At 47.7% G+C, this 19,684-nt stretch overlaps 1 protein-coding gene across 8 annotated transcripts in view; it reads left to right on the top strand.

The window, feature by feature from the left end:
• The window catches only part of LOC121597320 (protein abrupt), a 109,410-nt gene that overhangs the window by 12,518 nt on the left and 77,208 nt on the right, over positions 1-19,684 (top strand). Inside the window, exon 3 of one of the 8 annotated variants that reach the window (XM_041922987.1) lies at positions 11,818-11,919. The exons of the other annotated variants lie outside the window; for them this stretch is intronic. The gene's annotated coding sequence lies outside the window, so the exon portion shown is untranslated. The remainder of the gene's footprint in view (positions 1-11,817; positions 11,920-19,684) is intronic. 8 annotated transcript variants of the gene reach the window in all.

The raw sequence follows: 19,684 nt of genomic DNA on the forward strand, positions 1-19,684 counted from the left end.
CGTGTATGTTGGTTCTTTGTGGTCTCTTTTTTCGCATCATCCTCCAAACATGTTCATTGACCGGCATTTTGCTGGCACGTAAAATTCTGCATCCGCAAAGAGGCCCGCAAAGTTTTAAAAGCACCAGCACCAAGATAAACACACGAATCGGAAGAATGAAGCAACACAGATCGTGTGTTCCCGTACACACAATCGTCATCTCACACACCCTGATGATACCCAATGCTCGCCCCGAAAAAGTATCTCTTATCGCAACCGTGAATTGATAAAAGCAAAGCGAGAAGGAAACCCGCTGAATGAACGGAGCAGTTCTTTGCGTCCGATGCGAAATTTGATTCATTCGCTTCGCTACTTCCCGTGCCCGTGTATGTGGTGTCTTGCGTGGATGACACTTTGCCTTCGCATTGGTTTGGGAGGCCCACGCTTTGGTGCTAAAAGATAAAAAAAGACACCACGGTGTGCGGGTACGGTGGTGGAAGAAGATCACTCTCCCTCTACCCGGGCTCGTTTCATTGATTGTCCCAGCAGTTGTCCCCGATAAGAAATCATAACGAAGCACACATCATCCGCTGACCATCGTTCCCCGTGGTCCCTGTCCCCGTATCGGAGCGTGATTGAAAGCGTTATTAATCAAAGAGAAACCAAACTGCTTCAAACTGCTGACCTGTGCTGGGCAATACGGTCGAGGGCCCATTGCGCACACGATTACGACGAAAGTGTCCAAAGTTTTCGCATCCCACACCATCGCGACCAGCCCGCCTCCCGCAACATGTGATGTCCTTCGCCTTCTGCCTTCCTGCAGATATTTCGTCATTTTCCGTGACGGTTATTAGGCGCACGATTATGTAATAATAATCGATAGAAACCATAACCGATCGGCCATTCTTTTCTGGCGCACCGAAGGTGTCCTTGTAGACGGCACCCTCCCGGAACAATTCCGGGAAAAAGTGCTTCTGCACGCCTTCTGCGCGTCGGGGTTGTGTCGGACGGTTTCGCCGGTACGCAGCCAATACTGCCGGTGCGCTCGGTAAGAGGCACACTTCCACAAGCCGAATCACCGCAGCCAGAAACAATTTCAATTAATCTTAAGTACACGCATAACTCCGGGATACTTTCCATGGACGAGTCGTGGTGCGCTTGTGTGTGTGTGGTCCCCAGGCGAACGACACCATCGACTAGCTCTAATGAATTTCGTGTGTCCCTGTTGAGCCTGGTCGGCCTCAATGAGCAGGACGCATCGATGCAGAAAGTTGGTCGATCGGTGGAGGAACGGCCGCCAAAAATTCAAGTACCGTTCAGAGTGCCGACCCTACGGCGCCCAGGTGCAACCCGATGGGTGTCAGATGGACGGGACAGCATCGGGTCAAAAGTTAGGACAACTATCTGCTGCCTACTACTACTACTACGACGCCGCTACGGTGCGAGAATTGCCCGTGGTGTAGCGATTAGTCAAACGATTTTTGGACCAACCTCGAGATGGTGGCGGTCCCTTCCAGGAACGCCGTCTGCAAGAAGCACACAGAACGAATGTCACCATACCCTCCGACCGGGTTGCTGGGGAGTTATTGATTTTCGTACTCTGCTCGTGCCTCAAAACCGGCAGCAGCTTCGTCGTCGTGGTCGTCGCCGTGCTAAGGCGTGAGTTCAATTTTATCGTGCGCTCCTGGGGAACTGGGGACTTGATAGAATGGACATTCAATTTGTCAAGCCTTGGGTGCAAATGGAGCAGCAATGGAAAAGGATCGCGGCAACGCGCGCGCGACATCCTTGGGCGAGCAAACTTTTGCAGCTGCTTGGGCGAGCGCACGGAGCACTGAAAGTCTGTCTGACGACTTTTTGTGACAGCCGCCCAGCACTGCACGTGTCAGTCTGGCGGAATTTATTCGATCTCCTGCACCTCCAGCCGGGCTCCAGTATCTTCCAACCGAGCTGGTGTAATTAACTTAAACTTACATTATCACAATTGAGCGCAATTGGGTGCGGGCACTGGGCGATGGATTTCGGTCCGAAAATTGCGTTCATTTGAGCATTAAACCGTCCCCTGTCGCACATTGCCCTTCTCACACCGCTACCGCCTAGCACAGAGAATCAAATCAACGACCGCCCAAAACCTCCCCGAAGTGCCCCGGAGAGTGTCTTTGATGAATTGCGTCAATATTCGCCCCACCGTCGCCACCATCGCTGCATGACTCTCTGTCTCCATGCGCGTACTGGCCCATCGTTACTGCGCAAACGAAATAGAAATTTGCCACCACCCCTTTTTCGGTGACCCCCAAATCACACCCTCTCGGCCAGTTCCCTCTGCCCGTGTTCTGTGGCGACCCGGCCGCGCGCTCGCTCGCTATCTATCGGGGCGAGGAGATCCGCGAACGCTGATTGTGTGTGCTGTCCCCCGTGTCTAGGGGACGCCGCCGCACTGGTGTGTCTGTCTAATCGACTTCTGACGCGTACAAGTCGTGGGGTGCCTGGGGGGGTGTTCCCTGTGCCAAATATGTGTGAACGGACAGGAAGGAACCGCCGGGGGCTTTACTGCGGGACGGAGAGCACCGTCGGGGGAGGGGCCGCACAGTCGGTGTCGGTATGGAAAATAATTAATATGTCGTAAAATGTAATTAATAAAGTTTTATTACTTCCTTTTTATCAGCGGAACGGCACCGTTCCGTGCTTTTCGACGAGACGGCTATAACCACCACCACCATCACTACCACCACGACAACGACGACAACGACGATTGTCAATTGCGATTGTCGTCGCTTGGGCCTCTGTGGTAGTGTGGTAGTTGTCATTTGTACAGCCGCAACATCGGCAACATTGGCAGAAGCAGGGCAGGAACCGGGGCCGTTTGATGGAAGCGCGACCATGACAACGATCCGCGGGTCGAGGCCGAGACGCAGGCACAGTGCCTGCGTTCAGTTGTCGCGCACATACGTCTTCTTCTCCTTAACTGCCATTCGAATGGGCCGAAAAACGACTGGCCGGACGGGGCCGAACCACCGGGATCCGGGCGTAAAGGCGTGCCCGTGCGGCGAGAATGCGAGACAGCATGAATGATGATGATGGCGGAGCGGAAGTGCTCACAAATTGCAATGCAATTAATGACGTTGCAGTGCCGCGGGCAGCTATCTGCTACTGCTGGCTTGGCTCTTGGCATCGTGATAACTCCCCCCAGGAGGTCTAGCCGACACTGCTGGAGGCGACCTGGGGGGGCAGAATAGGGTTGCTATGGCGGCCTAAAAAGCCATGCGCCTGAAAGGTAGGCTTAACAATTGCACCAAATTCTTTGCCACCGGAAACAGCTCCTTTTTTGGAAGGGGTTGAGAGTCATTGCTGCCGAGGTGACTGTTTCGCCAGTTTGCACAACTCTTTATTTTCCACTCAGACACAGATAAAGATAAGAATGCGAACTCCGGCTGCCATTTTCTTGGAGATTGTGCAATATTTAATACCAACCAAAAAAACACACCCCAGAAAATGATGCTCTGGCCCAACGCCGAGTGTTTCGTGCCGTGCGGCCACCCAGCACCATAGCATCAACATGTTGTCGATAGAGCATTTTGCCTCGTTCGTTGGTGCCTTTTGTTTCATGCACCCATGTCTTCCAGTGCCGGCTGTGGCCGTAAGCGATTCTAGCGCTTCATTATTCTTTGCACTAAATATTCTCCACCCCACCATTCCGAGGGTCGCATCCCTCTGTTGTGTTTGTGTGACTGCACAGGACCGCACAGAAAGGGGAACGGCACGGAACTCTTGGGAGGCTATGGTTTTATAGCCTTATTATTGCGGACCTCCCGTCACTCATTTTCCAGTCGGCTTCGTTTCAGCTATCCATTTCATGCTGGCGCTGGGGAAGCCTTGGCGTGGAAGTATCATTTGGAGCATCATTGGCGCTAGAAGCATGAGAGTTTTATGTTCTGTTTTGTGGATGTGTGTGAGTGTCTGTGAGAGAATGGTCATTTGGAATCGATGCTTAAGCGGTTTCAAAGCGGCTAAACGAATGACGTCTCCGATGCAGGTAGTTAAAACAAGCGTTTTTAGTGTTTTTTTTGGGGTGAATTTCTTTGGGATGCTGTCCAAGAATTAGCACTAAATATTTCTTAGAATCATAATCTCAAAAGCAAAAAAAGCCATAAAAATATTGGAAACTCAAATCTTGCCCAACTACTTTAACTTCCCACCGTCTGTGTGTGTGTGTGTTTGTGTCCTTGGCAACTGTTTTAAAGTTCTCTCCTTTTACGACCCCCGAAGAAGATACGCCAAAAGCTCCAAAAATATCGACCGACAACTTTTCTCGAATCCTTCACCGATGATGAAGGACAGAAACATTGTCGTGTTTGTTTGTCGGTACCGAAAAACACTGTCTACGGTCTTTATTCATCACCGGCACAAGTTCAACCTGCCACTACTGCTACTGCTGCTTGTCTACTTCGTCCAACCAAAGACGTGGACTGCCCCAGCCACTGATGTTTCTGTGTGTGCCCGGGCGCGGGCTGTGTCCGCCGGACGGTCGTAACTTTTTGACGGCAGCATAACCATGACATAAGCAGAACAATGGCAAATAGACGCCGAAATAATTATTATTTATTGCGGGCGCCGAAGTTGCTCTATTCCGCGAGCAGTGCATCTACTTTGCGGCGGAGGGCTGTTTTCGTTCTTTTCCCCCGCTGTTGTCCATACGAAAAGGATTTTTTTTCCTTTTCGGGGGTAAGAATGGCTGCCCAAAGAATGGCTAGACCAAGCTGAGCGAAGCGAAGAAAAGTACAAACTTGAGCATGCGGGAGTTATAATGGGCAAGAATCATCACCCGAAGGAGAGAGCCCCCAATGGTCGAGAATGAAATATAAGAGTTCAACAAGCAACTGACAGCCAGTGGGTGACTTCTGTTGCACTCTGAGGGAGCAAAAAAAATTAAATTTGGGAACTACCAACACGAGTTGCTTGGGTGAAGTGGAAACATAAATACCCGTCTCGTGACTAATGTGGACCGCTCTGTAGAATAATTATGTTGATGAAATTGTTTTATGCAATGAGCAATGAGTGTTTCCTTCAGTTGAGCATCGGTACACGCATTGATATCTAAATTGTAATAGCAAACTAATTGCTTCAACTTTTTGGCCGGGTGCCTTCCATCAATAAACGCTACAAAGTATTTCGCCCGAACGATCGACCAACTCGATCGCATTTTATTGCGCTGGCTAGCCATAAAGGTATGGTGAATCCTTTCGGCGTGTTTTTCACGTCTCCTTCCATCTTTAAAGTTTCTTCTAATAGTTTCAAATTAGTCAATGTGAAACTGTCTACCTAAACCTAACCTTTCGGCATCGACCCGAGGCAAGGGGTTGGTAACACACACACACAAAAAACCCTCACTAAATCCTTTACGATGCCGCCATTGGGGCAGGCCGCGCAAAATAACTCATGGATCGTAAACCGAAATATAATGTATCCTTCCACGAGGTGCACGAAATGTTCCCAAAAGTTAGAGACACACAGCAACAACAACAAAAAAACACGGACGCGCTCCGGGCCGTTTTTTTACGGGTGTGCAATATTTTTTTATTGTCCTCATTATTTATTTTCTCTCCGCTTAAATGAACCGGACGCGGCGATGGCAGGGACTGCCAGGCGGGACATAATTTGTACCGAGATTCCATGAAGTTTCTCTAATTCACACGACACCAACACGCTGCTGATGCTGCTGTTGATGGTCTGGAAAGAGGTACATCGAAGGAAGTTGGGAAAAAGGATTGCTGCACCGTCTCGAAGGATGCTCGTGGGTCGGCTGCACCTCCCCTCACACTGCTGCTGTTGCTCATCAACGTGCGACGCATGGTTGAAACAGCTTCTACTGATTGCGAGAAGTATTATGTTGTTCCGCGTTGCTGTACGTAAAACGGGTTAAACGAGGATACGAGAAAGAGATTTACTTCCGACATTCTATGCTGTTTTATACACTCTTGCAAGTTCCTTTTTTCCAAAGGTATCTTTTAAGAAAGGGGTGGTATGGTTCGCGCACACACACACAACCCCGACAGCATGTCGGAAATTGGACAGCATTGGTGTTTTATTATTTTTTATTGCCACCGCTGCTCCACCATCCCGAGTGGCAACATTGTTGCCATTCTTAGCTTCGCTTTGTTTCAGCTTTGCTGCTCTCCGGTGATTTTTTGACTTCTGACGCCAACCATTACGGTGCCAACCGTTGTTTTGTTTGGAATAAATTGTCCGCTTCTTTGCTCTCCTGCGTTTGCCTTGGTTTGGTTGTTAAATCACAGCAGAAGTAGCGAAGGATACGCCACTGTAAGGATCATTGCCCTCGACCAAAACCTTTTCCCACTCATTGGAAGTGGGCCGTGGGTTGTCGTACCGAGATCCTTAAGGCCGGGCTACATTGATCGTACTCCGTAGTGTAATTTTGATTTTCACTAGCGCATCTGGCGGCGGCTGGTGGAAGCTTTTTTTGGTCCTGGAGAGAATGGTCGTGCCGGATCTCAAAATTAAGTAGTTTTGTCATCGTTGTTTGATGCGAAAATGGCTGAAATACTTGCACAATATGTTTATCTATCAATTACAAACATTTTCCAGTCCAATTAAAGTAAAAAACATGGAAAAATAATATATTTTCTGGAGCTGCTCCAAATTGTTTGGCAAAATGCTTCGGTCAGCCGCCGCCTGATGCGCTAGTGAAAATCGAAATTACACTTGCGAGTACGATCAATGTAGCCTGGCCTTTACATTGTTAAAATCGGTTGCAGTTTTGCATATCTACGCGTCTAGAGTGTGCCAGCCACTAAAAGACAATGGGCGCATAAAAAAATGTGACAGCCAAAAAAAATCATCCACCAACCATTGCCATTCCCATCCCTTCCTGGGTAATGGCTCTAATCGGATAAATTATGCGTTATGACGCAGGAGGAGCCTCCCAAAGGGAAGGGATAGTCCATCATTATCCTTCCACCCGGTTGCCCGTTTGCTTGCTCCCGTGACCCATAACCGTGTGACACTTAACCGTGACGTTTTTTTACCGTGACAGAGCGGAAAAGCGAGAGGGCAAAGGTGTAAAGGCGTGATCATTTGTCGCTCGGAGGGGCTTTTAATAGCGCACTGGGAGCTATATGCCCACAAAGGCTCGAACGGGGTGAGGGTAATTTGCGAAGAAGAGTAAAAATTTAAGATGAAGCAATAATCTGCTCTTGTCCCTGTTTTTGCGTTTCACCAAGAACGCTTTTAGTACATCCGCAACCAGACCTTGGGGCGGTTGGACCATGTCATCCAAACAAAGTCCAATTAACTGCGCTAAGTACTGTTGCTATCTTGCAGCCGAGCAACAGTACAAGAAAGGCCCAATCCAAACCATATCTCTAACAATCAGAGGAAGAGCAGTCCGGTTTTACTTTTCTAACCCATTGTTACCTGTTCCTCAGCCTCTGTCCGCTGCTTTTGATTGTCTAAGAGTTTCATAGAATGTCCGAAAAATTCACAACCAATTAACAGACCCACTGCTCGCACTTGATACTGACCAACTGGAAGGTGTTTCGGGCGCTTTCGGAGGGGGTTCGCTTTGTACACCGAACAATTCAAGGTCAGAGCTGGCCGTGGGTGAGGATGGGCTCATTTTTCATTCCTCGCTTGCACCCCGGGTCGAGAGGTTCCGGCACACACGGCGAGTGCTGGTGGCGGGTTATGCGAATGTGTCCATTGTTGTTTGGAGCACATGATCCCGTCCCCGGCCGTGTCCCATTCCCCACCATAGGCTTGTTTCCAAATGTTCCATCAAACGCTAAATTTATTGCAACCCAACAAACGGCCAACCCTCCCCCCCTTCCTGCGTAGACGAAATGAATATCAAATAAAAACTTAAATAATTAGCATACTAATGTTCAATTAGTTCTTCACCTCGCGTTTTGTCTCTCTCTCGCTCTCTCTCTGTCTGCCTGTCTGTGTGTGTATTTTTGTGTGCGCAAGTGAGTTCATCGGATGATGCGCTTGCAGCAGGAGGAAGGGAAGAGCGGAGGTGGAACGTAGCATGAGGCAGGTGCCAGGGTCAGAACTTTCAATTAAAACCAAGCAACCAAGACTAGGTTCGAGCCCATCGCAGCTAGTTACTTCCGCACGGTTGCAGACAAAACTATTCCACAAAAGCACTAAAGTGGTTATTGCTTTGTCTCGCTTTAGCTTTAGTTGGGCACGTCTTATCTAAACTATTAAAATACCTTTACGCGAAGAATGCTTCCCTCCGATCTGAGGTAAATGTGAACATAAATTAAAAACACACACACACGCACACACAATAATTATTGCACATTTTTAGGGCGTGTTTGATTCAAATCTTTTATGATACTTTCGCGATTTTTAATTCAACAAAATGATCCACACCAAGACGGCTTTTATGTCTGTGGAATTGTGGTATTATTTCACTTCTATCTATTATTTGTAAACCTCTTCTAGTTCAAAACACTAGAAAAATAAGGCAAACGCACTTCGCTTTTACTGGTTGCTGAAATATACAACAATCAAGTCGAATCTTCACCAAACAAAGAGATTCGCCCTCTGCATTATGAAGCGTTCAGGTGCGCCTTAAATTAGTCAAAGTGCGCAATAAACTAGATGCACCCTCGGCCCATTTGCTGGGGGTAATTTTCAAGATAAGAAAATAAACCTCCCAAAAACTCAACGATGTTGGGACGCCCGAGCACTGTGAAATGTGAAAAGATTTTAATCAAGCCCTCATTGAAAGCGCTAAGCTGCGGAAGGGAAGCAAATAAGAAACGGCAATGGAATAATTAAACTAATAAATAATTACCATCAGCGCGTCCATTACTTTCCGGCTAGTAACTCCTACCGAAAACGAAACGTGTAAAAGCCCACGCGCACACTCGATCGAACCTCGATCCTTTCGACAAAACCGGCCCGAAGCATGGGTGCAACATACGAAGCAGCATAGAGGCAACCATTGAAAAAGCAACGCAAAAGACCTTCCGACTGCTGAAGACAGCCGAAGACAGCTACTGCAACTCTTGCGTCGTAGTAAGTAAGATATTCCACCCAGTAATGGACGGGAGGGAGGAATTCAAAATTGACCGACCACATAATTTTGCCCGCTCAGCCCTGCGCACTTTTGTTTCGTCCGCGGATTAGAAACTATTAATACAAACACACAAACCGCTCCACCACACAGCGGCCAGCTTGTGTGCCTTCCCCAGCTTATCTGGTCCGAGTGATCGTGACGGTCCGGTGGCTTTTTTGGTATTGAGGTTCTGGCGGCACCTTCTGGCCGGAGTCACTTCAATGGCAGCAAACTACCATTGCCCTTTCGTACCGTGCGCTCGTTTCCATCCCCTCGGCATGTGTTACACTTATTTATTTTCATCTTCTGCACTCGCGATCGTGCAACGAAAGGAAACAACCTCATGTAGGATTTGTTCGGAGGGGGTTTTTTTTTGGACCACAAGCGGTTTCTTTTTATTTTTCGGTGTTCGCGGGTGCGTGTCTGCATGAAGGACTGCCACCCGAGCAATGGATGATAGTGGTAATGGAATAGTAATTAGAAAACAAGTAACACGTAGCACCGACGCTGGCGAGCCTTTACCTAGCCGAAAATTGAACACACACAACCAGTCGGTGTGTCGTTTGCCTTGCCTTGCGCAGACCTTAATATGGTCGCTCGATTTCGCCTGTCAATCATATCGCCATCGCGTTTGATTTGCTCTTAGATCTAATTTAACCAGTCAGGCAGGCAGGCTCTGCTGATGTGTTTTATTCGCCCGAGCGTGATGGGTAGGGAGGTTTGTTTTTTGTGTGTGTGTCTGTGCTATATTTGAAGGTTACAGATAATTATAAACCAACCACTACCACCACCAAAACGCGGATGCGGAAGGCCGGAAATAGATTGTGAAAAAGGTGTAATCGAATCAAAAATGCTCCGTTTTATTGTTTCATCTCCGCTCCTAATCAATCTGTGACCACAATCGGTTTAGAGATTTGTAATCTATGCCTTCGGCAACCGTACCGATGCATCGGACCATCGAAAAACTCCACTCAGTGTCATCTGTTGGAATGCGCGCGGTACGAATTTCCACACTCATGCCCGCGTGGTTAACGACACACTGTACAACGGCATTTTCATTTTGATTAGGTATTCTTCTTTTTACCACCTCACACTGCATCTCTTTCTCTCTAATGGTGAAACAAATCCACCCTTCCCTCTTCATAATCTCCCTCTCTCGCTCTCTGTCGTTGGTACAGTAACTGTTTTTACTTACAATTCCGTTGCTGCTGCTGCTGCTGTTGTTGATGTCTGTCAACCCGTTGTTGACGTTGTGCAATGGTCGCTAATTAGTCGAGACTCGCATCGGGTTGATTAACATGTTACGGCTTGCGGATGGTCAACCGCGCCCGCATGCCGCTCCGCGGAAAGGAGCTAAAGGACGGGGAAGGGTCAAACCGAGCTCATCGAAGCGAGTCGCAATGTGTCAATTTGCCGATACGCTAAATGTCGTACTTGAGTGAAATCTCATTTATGCACCTGCACACTTGCGATGGGGTGGGAACGGGGAGGAAGAGGGTGAAACAAATGCACTCGCCACCCAACCGGTGTGATGATGATTCGTTCCGGAGCGACCTTTATGCAAGCAGGGTTGAGTTACAATCGATTTAAGCTAATAAGTGAAGCTAATTGTTCTTAATTTTCAATATCATTTTTGTTAGATTTTAAACCATTTTATAGCAATATTTCAAATAAAAATCATTTGAATGGGGCTTGAAACATCTCAATTTGTATAAATCCCTTCAATTAAGTAATCTTATCATCCATCATGACTTCTTTGTGCAAGCCCTAATCCAAATACCAGAACAATGCACCACAATTGTTGTCGACACTCGAGAAAAATAACGAACCTCACCACCACCCTTTTTATGAGCGCTGGTACATCATCTACATCACGCCGAGGCCTTGCCGGCCTAGCATTCTTCTAGCCGGGAGTGCCTTTAGCACCCAGCAAACATGGAGCTTGGCAACGCGCGGCTTAGTTTTATGACTTTTTAATAAAACACTATTAGCATGATTTGATGACCACATAGTGCGAGACCCGGTGCGGCTCCACCACTGTCCGTGGCTGTTGATGCTTTTATTTGTGCTGTACCTACTTCCCTCCAATGGTGCGCATAGCGACCGGTGGGTTCCACTCGCTCGCTCACACACAATGCAGCTTTTGTTAGATTTAATTAGTATTCAAACTACAATTACCTCCTGTTTGCTCACGGACGAGCTCAAGACGGGCGGGCTCGGGCTCGGTGTGTCTTCCTCCTCTTGTGTTCCGTTTTGGATCTTGTCCCACGAATCCCAAGGGGCTGGGAGGGAGGAGGACCATTCATAGCCTAACACAACCTCAGCCACTGTTTCCATTACCGTCTACCCGTTAGCGCCAATGAGCGCTCTAGGTAAGCCATTCTGGCCGCACTTTGCCGTATCAATAACAACGTGTTTTTTCGCGCATACACGTCGCACTCGCGACCATCAAGCAAAAAGTTGCGAAAACCTTGGCCATTTTGCCCGGGCCCGGCTAAGGTATTAATCAATTAATCACGATCCATACACACGGGCACAGGCGGCTTACGCCGGGGGCACATGTCGCACATTGATCGTTTAGTTTTCTTTAATTTTTTGAAGCGAGTTGACTGTTTCTTCACTTTTTTTTCGCGCTCACCGGGTGCTAGTTGCGCAAGTAAATATGGTTCCCGCGTCACGTTTCCGATCCGTCCGACCCAGGCAAACCGTGCTAATAATGTTTCCCTCTTCTTCCACTTTATTCTCCTTTCCAGGTGTGTGTGTGTGTACTTTCCTCTTCTTCTTCGCCTTTGGGGCCTTAAATTCCCTATTCGTACGACGTCCGCGGATGAAGTTTTGTGCCGAAACGACGCATTGTAAGTACGCAGTACGGTATGGACGTGTTTATTTAATTCCAAATTCGTTCCAAGCATTTTGGCAACTAGAAGTGAACCGAACTTGCATACCAAACCTTGTTGCTAGCTTACGAACGCGGAACTGACAAAGATATTATTATTATTCACATTTTTATTCGGCTGCGCTTGACCTTGAGACATTGGACAGCGGTTTTATGGAATAAATTGGCCATTAAGTAACACCTAGCATATTGTCACACATCCATGGTGTAATGCTGCCATTCATACGATGCCATTTGGTCCTTAGTTCGCTGACTTGTACTTGACCATTGCTTTGCCATTGCGTCTGACCTGACAAATTCAATTCACTTTTTTAAAATCTGACCACTTTGATCCATTAACAGAACACAAACCTTTCTTGTGCTCTTAAATTAAAATTAAGTTACAAATGCTCATTCCTTGCAACCAAAATTAAGTCCATTACATCGTCGTCCGCTAGGAACGACTCCTTACAAAATGGAGTCTAAATTCAATTCATACCGCATCAGTCAACCGCCACCGCCAGAAAGGACATCCACCAACCATCCAAGATCGACCGATAAGTGGTTTTTTGAAATTTGATTTTGTGTAAAAATAACTACACCGCAGCATCCATCCATCTAGGGGGTCAATTTCTACACCACTTCTACACTTCTTTTTTGGTTTAAAAGAACCAAAAAGACACTCCACAACTCATTACTGGCCAGCAGCGTGCCTTTTAACCTCAATTTGAACCATTCCCCTTTTTATGGCGAGCAGCGAATGCGTCTTTCGTCTAAATGTGTTTCATCCTGCTGTTGTTTCATCCTTGGGCCTTTTTATTCTTCCTTTCCTTATGCCGTGCTCGGGGGAGAAAGCAAAACGCTGTGTGGTGCAGTGGTTGATACATTTTCCATTAAAAACCCCAAGCTGATCCTGACTCTCGAATGTTATTATTACAATCAAACGCCGAAATCTTCATTTAATGTGTTTTTCTCCGTACATCGTCGCGTTTGCTGTGGCTGCGGGATCAACTAACCGGCAACGGGCAGGCAACCATGGTAACCCATAAAACTGGACCCAAGGATCAGTGATGTGGCACGGGAAAGAAATGCCTTTCTTCCTTTTTTACTCTTTAAGGGAAGACAACAACTGCGAGAGAGAGAATGAGAGAAGCAATAAGCAAGCCCCTTCTTTACAAAGGCCTTTACAATGTACAACGAAAAAGCCAAGAGAACGGCATCAGCTGATAAGGGAAATGTCCATCAAAACAGTGTGCCTAGCTAGCAAAAGTGGCAGGCAACACATTCTCACCTAACATTAACCATTACAAGCCAAGATTTCTCAACCTTCCCACGCATTTCTCTTTCCCCGCCTTCGGTGTATGACGCATTGACGTCGCAAGTGATCGTACATTGTCAGGATACGGCATACCGTCCGTCTTATGGCCTGCCAAGAGCTACGACTTTTGGGTTTTCTTTTTTTTTACGACCGTTTCTCCTTTCTTCAATTCCATTCCTTTCACCCAATTTCTTTTCGACCGGCTGGGCTTTGGTTTTATTACCCATCGGTCCCTGTTTATCAGCGTCCCGGAGTCCACAAGACCACGTCCACGAAAAACATCTTCATCCCTTTGAACGGGTTCCCAGCTTTCCCCTCGATGTCGATTCTCGGGTTCTTGTCCATCTCTGGTAGCAGTGTCCGGTGAGTTTGGTTGTAGGAATGAAAAGGATCCTTCCAAAAGGATTCCAGATCTGGACGACAAAGCCATAAAAAGGACAACTACGGCTGAACGGCCGCCGGGAATGCGTCTTACTACACTTATCAGTACAGTTGGATATTTATTTTTCCTCTTTTTGTTGCTGTGCAATAGAAAGATCTTTCTAAAATCTTCTCACACTAAATGAAGTTCTAGATAGCTGAAGAGTTTGACTTCTTACTTTTGATCTTTCAATTTCTAGGCTTAGGACCTATCACAGCAATAAGGACATTAAGAGCATTAATGGTCAATGTTACGTTATATACAAACCTGTCTTGCAATCAAAGTAATTCTAATCACGTGATAACATATTCATCCGATCAAAGTAACAAAACACCCAACTAGACGACAATGCATTTGCGCACAACTCTTCCTCTTCGAGTTAGAGTAAAAATTTATTTTCCACTCCACACTCCGCGTTTTATTTCTCCATGCGATTGTTTCCCTATCCATCTTCCTTTATCACTGGCTATGCGCGCCACTGCAGACGACCCGCCGAAGGAAACTCATGCTCCCTTTTAGGTCTCGGTGGACAATAGGGGGCAGCAGTCTGTCGCCGTGTAGAGAGCGAGTGGGCCGGCAAAAAAACATGGATCCGGCAAAAATCTTCTACACCGAGTCTCGAGTCCGCCCGAGTCATACCGAGCAGCAAAACGGGTACGAGGTGGAAAGCGACCGAGAAATGGCTCATAAAAATTATTACTTTTCGGCCATAAACCACTCAGTGCTTTTCGGTGGCCAAAAGGAAGTCACCAAACCATCGCAGCGAGGAAAGGAGGGTGTTTGTGTGTGTGTAAGGAGGGTAACATGTTCGAATGAACCCGACCGGCTAGGATATTTTTGCGTTCTGTCCGAATCCAGCATGAAAACGAGTGTGCAGCATAAAACGGGGCCAGCAGCAGCAGCAGCAGCAGCAGCAGCAGCAGCAGCAGCAGCATCTCGTGAAAAGCAGGCCTTTCCTCCGGCACTCGCTTGGACCGTAATAAAATTATCTTTCCCTTTTTCCCGATAAAAAGAAGGGGGTAGTGGCGTAGAGGAGGAGGGGGAAGATGGGGATTTCTCGCACAGGGTGTGCGCCTAAGGGACGGTGGACACGCTGGCTCACCACGCTCTGATGGCTGATGGTGACTGACTGACATAAAATTCCGCTGTCCCAGACAAATTGTCTCCTCTGCGTCTGTGTAGCGTGGTTTTGCTTTATGGCGCAAAAAATGGCACCAGCGTTGATAAGGATGGGAGACAAAGTGGGAGAAAAATTGTTTGTGTGTGTGTGTGAGTGAACTCCGCTCGTGCAGATCCAGAAGGGACGGGATGGCAAACGCGGACGTTGGAGCAAAGGAACGTCGACGCGACGGCCCGTGGTCGGTGGGAAAATATTGATTTAAAACTTTTTAATACTTTTTCACCAGCTAACACCATCGGAGAGGGTAAGCGTTTTGGTGAGCTGTCTGTGTGTATGAGTGTGTGTGTTTGTCGCTACCATCCGCTTTCCCCAAATACTTTCCTCACGGTTCATTTTTTGCTCCTCCCAAGGCAAAAGTTTACATACGGCCAGATCCGTATTTTGGTGCTGTCGCCTTTGACCTCCCAGCTTTCGTCAGCTTTTAGATGGGAGCGCAGTGGATGTGTGCGGCCATAGGTCCCACGGAGCGGCGAAAAGTCCACTTTTACAGCATCGCTGGCGTCGTGATTTATTACAGCTCGTGAATGTGAACGCGGGCACGAGCCGGGGAGCTTGATACGCTCGCTGCATACATGGACAGCAAAGTTTGTTAGCAATTGCTACGTTTTTTCGCTCGATTTTACTCATGCTAGACTCATGCGACAATGTGTCGTGACTGCAAGACGTGGTAGGGAAAACATTTCGAACAAAGAATTTAGCAAATAGTCACCATTTCCAGCACAAAGCCCTACTTTTATTAGGACGCCTCAAACAGTCCCTAAACAGCTACTAAACAGTCGCTACACAAATGAGCAACACTTTTTGATTGCAACGGCCCTGTTCAGTTTGTTAACTTGATCCTCTCACCTACCTCACCTGGATGGTGCAGGCAGTAGACAGATAAACACAAGTACAAGCTCGGCTACAAACGCAGAAACCGCCAAAATAACCGCCAGAAAAAAGCCAGCCCGAGGTCGTCTCGTTACGGCGGTTGGTTGGGCGGTTTTGCGGTTCGGCGAACACACGCACAAAAAAAAACATTCACACACACCCCCGTCGATGAAAAAGAAAATCCAAAACACAACCCTCACTCTCCACTCCACAAAAAGTCCCCACAAACAAGAAGGAGATGGGAAAAACTGAGATGAAAACGGCCGGTGGAAGAAAACAAAACAGAACGAATGAACGAACGAACGAGCGATGCTCATCTCGTACGAACGTGGGGCGTAGTAAAAGCGTAGTAAGGATGTGTTGTGTGTCCCCTTGGCCGTCTACCTTTTCCGCGGTGGAAGAATTGAGCCGCAAGGGCGGGAAAAACTCTCGGTATCGCTTAAACGCGGCATCGTTACCGTCACCTTTTGACCAGATTACACACCTTCAAGCAAATGGAGCACCCCCGTTCTTGGAAGCTCGCTGCTTCAAAGGTAGGAGCGAGTCTGGGCTTCTGGGTAGCGCATGAAAAACGCAGCCGTAACAAGAGCACACAGAAAAAAAACGAACGGTGAAGGCTGATTCACCACGCAATTTGACGCGCACACCCCCGCACCGAAGGGAATTCCGATTCATGCGGTCTGTCCCGATGATGGCGAATACGATGACGACAGACACGATGTCGTCGACGGTCGATGATGCTGATGATGATGATGATGCTGATACTCGTGGGAGGGAATGATGGGTGATGAGATAAAATGATGGGCGAAAATATCTCGGCGGCTGGTTTGTCCTGGGGAAAACATTTTTCCCCTTCCTCATCTCCTCATAGCTAAACCGGCTTCCCCAGCAGCCGGAAGCAACAGCAAGAAATAAGCACCACGAACGGCACGAAAAAAAAACGCATCAAAGCCTTCCCCCTGCTTGAACTTGAGTTCGGCTTGAGTGAAAGCGGAATAAAAATAAGCTAATAAAAAGAGCAAGACCAGCCCTGTGATCCAGCAGCAGTGAGGTGAGAAGCAGGAACTGCTGGAGGATTCTCACGCACTTGAGCGCAGGGACGGCACCTTATTAGCTTAGCGTAGGGCAGGCGGTACAGGGATTTTACGGTGCGAACGCGATGTGGTTATTTATGCTTGTTTATGACGAAATGAACCACTCAAGCCCGATCCTGGCCGCCGTCGTTACTGCTGTGCTTGATCCTGGCCGAACAAGGTACGCAAACGGAACATAATCGAGTGCCATACGTCCGGAATAGAAAGCAGCAGTAGCAGCAGCAGAAGGTAGGACGTGTTTTGGGAGGATTTCGATTTCAACCAACTCGTCTCGACTGGTGGGCTGGATTGTGCTTTCGATAGAGATTTTGCACTAAATTCTTTAGTGTCGTCTATACACTGCTAGTGGTGGCTGTGTACGCATTTCTTTTTATTAGCCATTCCGTCCAAAACCAGGCCGGCATGGCCGGAATTTCGATTTGCTTCGGGAGGGCTCATTATCCTTCCGAATTCCGTTTGATCTTTGGCAGATGCTGAGGGAGTTTTGTATGTTAAATATTTGATAGTTTTAGTTTTAGTTGATGTTAGTTTTTGTGTTCAGAAAAGTTATAAGATACTTCTCAAACTGTGTCATGATACAAACAATCGCTTCCGTAAATAAAATCAATCCAAAAACAATCACCAACCCAATATTGGCTAAATGATTCTTTTTTACGAACTGATTGTTGCGCGTGCGGTAATTTTATTGTCAAATCAAGCCACCTCCGATCATGCCCGAACTCTGCTTACATTTACACGCGACGGCAAATAAAGTCATACCTACCGGGTGCGCGGTCGGGCTACACAACTTCATTTTTTCCTCATTGCAATAATGTCCGCCCTGCGTGCCTGCCGTTTGTTCCTCCCACAAAATATAATCGGTTGTATCATTTATTTCGATTTTATTACACGCGCGCGCGTACCAAGCGCTCGTCAGCATCGAGAGCAGCGCACTGTCATCCGGGTGCCACCGGGCAACAAGCTTCAACCCCAATGGCAACCCACTTTTTTGTGGTACCGCTCGGTGGGAGGAAAATATCACCCAAAACTTTATTCCTTCCCCCCACTGCTCCGTTTTAGTAGTACGGCCCGAGCAGTGAGTTTATTATTCTGTACCCTTTTTCTGGATTTTTGTTTCCCGCTTGTCCGTTGTCTTGCTTTGAGGCAGAATGTAACTTCAAGCCGGCTACCAAGTGGCCTGGACCGGATGATCGGCAGCGTGTTGGTTCCTGCAGGCGGGGCCAAAGTAAGTACTTGACAATGTGCCGCCGTACCGCCGTGTCGCTGCAGACGACGGTCCCCGGTGGTATGACAGTGAAATGTCCCCGTGCCCTTCCGGTGTGTAACATTCTGCTGCCGCATAAACGGCTCCGCTAAGGAGCGATGGTGACCGTGGGAGGGTGTCCGTCCCTCCGGGCAGTGTCGGTGTAATAAAACGCGAAATAAAATAAAACGTAATGTGTTGAAGTACGTACTAACAATCATGGCCCGAGCGAAACAACTGCGCGAAGTCGTTTTGTGTCGTTTAAAGATCCTCCAAAGTGTCCTGAGGCGAAACAGGGAGGAGTTTGGAGCGGGAAGGTGGGGAGGGCAAAAATAAAAAGGCAACTACTTAAATTATACACTTTTGTGCCGCTCGGGGATTTCTTAAAACCTGTCGAGCATAATGAGCTGGAGACAAAAAAAAGAAGGTGAGAAGAAAAGGTTCTCCGCTTGTTTGTTTGCATTCTAGGTTCGACCTCGTTTTCCAAAAAAAAATGAATCGAATTGTTTATTCCACGGAAAAAGGCAGATCATTATAAATAATCAAATATTTACCCAGTGCTCAATGAGCTTGCACAACGCACTTCTATCTACCATCCGCATCGAATAATGCGTCACCCCACCCTGACACTGCCCTCAAGGTCACACAACAAGAAGTTCCCAATTATGTGTCCTTCTCCCCACCGCCCAAAAGATGTGTCACTTTGAGCGGCCATCGTGCTATGCTACCCGACAAAGTAACACACTGCGAACGGCCCCATGTCACATGAGGTTTAATTGAATAATTCCCATCACAGGCAGCCACTGCGTCGTGTTCGTGATCGTGGGACGGTGGACGAAACGCCACACATCTGCACGCCACATTTTTTCTCAAGTGTTTTTATAGTGCACATGATTGCACATGAGGTATTACACTTCATCTTCGCCCGCGCGGTTTTGGGATTTGCTCCGGAATATTGTTTTAAAAATGTTCGGTACCGACCCCTTTCCGTTTCGGTTTCATCTAATCCCGCACCGGCAGCAATGGGAAAAGACAATGAAATGGAATGGAGACCGCCTCTCGCTTACTCCTCAGCATCGCATTGGGGTTTCGCTTTCCCGTTTTGCTCCTGCCATTGGGAGGGGGATGATTCGCTTACCGGCAGGAGCCAATAATAACAATAATCTTAAATCATCGCTGAGTGCTTAGCCGCGGCTGCTACAACATGTCTGCCTCACCCGAATTCTGGTGGCGTGATGGTGATGGCAAGATGCGATGGAGTGATGGTGAGCAAGGAGTGGTGGTGGCTCAAGATTCTATTATTAATTCCTACCGTCATAGAGCGACGCGCAACCGTTTGAAGTACATTTACGCGCTTAATCGAGTGCTTCTTTTTTCTTCGGTTACGTGCGGGTGCGCTCTCCCGCACATGTGTGCTCGATGAATTCTGAGGGGTTTTAATTTAGCTGGATAAGAGGGAGCGATCGAGCGCAGTGGAAACGCTGAGGTCACACATGAGGGAGAGGATGGACACAAAGATCCGAGCGGCGGGAGCTAATGCGTGGTTTTGCTTTGTATTTAAATACATTTCAATAATAGTGCAGCGTAATCGAAACACATTTCGTTGTTGCTTCGTCTGT

The sequence above is a fragment of the Anopheles merus genome, chromosome 3R (genome assembly GCF_017562075.2).
Source record: "Anopheles merus strain MAF chromosome 3R, AmerM5.1, whole genome shotgun sequence".
NCBI classification, from domain to species: Eukaryota; Metazoa; Arthropoda; class Insecta; order Diptera; family Culicidae; genus Anopheles; species Anopheles merus.